The following is a 648-nucleotide window of genomic DNA, read 5'->3' as shown; positions in this document are numbered from 1 at the left end:
ATGCGAGATGATGTGATATATGAGGATAAAGACGTAAAAGAAGTCATAAGAAGGTTTCCTGAGAACTTTTGTAATGACAGGATGTTTCGCATTAAAAGCACACTGGACCTGACCATGAGGCAGCAGATCTTGCCCAGAGAACAGTGGACAGAATATGAAGAGGATAAATTCTACCTTGAACCATATCTGAAAGAGGTTATTCATGAAAGAAAAGAGAGAGAAGGATCAGCAAAGAAGTAATTGTATAGTTGAAATCCGTGGATGCAGCTGTCCTCAAAGGATTTTTATGAAGATGGTTAGATCTTAAACATAAAAGTTTTATAACACAATAAGTATTTCATCTGCAGATGTATTACTTTAAATAAATGTCTGTTGTAATCATAAAAAAAAAAAAAAAAAGAAAATGGTCCCACCATTTTCCTTGAGCAAGTTCAAGTACTTGAACTACTTGTATTTATATATGGAGCAACTAAGGTGCAGAAGTATTAACTGAATCATGTTGCTAAACCAGTAAATAAAATATGGAGAAACAAAAATCCAGCTTCCAGCAAGAGAACCAGTATAGAATAGAATAACCACCTTTCACACTAATCCCCTTGCTCAGAGTGGCAGGCTACAGACTGGTAGGACTAAGACCTCCGTGGCTAC

General features: G+C 36.1%; 1 pseudogene; it reads left to right on the top strand.

Moving 5' to 3' along the window:
- LOC105873697 (cytochrome b-c1 complex subunit 7 pseudogene) lies at positions 1-240 on the top strand (annotated as a pseudogene).
- Positions 241-648: the final 408 nt, after the last annotated feature.

This window comes from Microcebus murinus, chromosome 12 (assembly GCF_040939455.1).
Source record: "Microcebus murinus isolate Inina chromosome 12, M.murinus_Inina_mat1.0, whole genome shotgun sequence".
NCBI classification, from domain to species: Eukaryota; Metazoa; Chordata; class Mammalia; order Primates; family Cheirogaleidae; genus Microcebus; species Microcebus murinus.
Note: the sequence above shows the minus strand (reverse complement) of the source record. Positions and strands in the feature narration are given on the sequence as shown.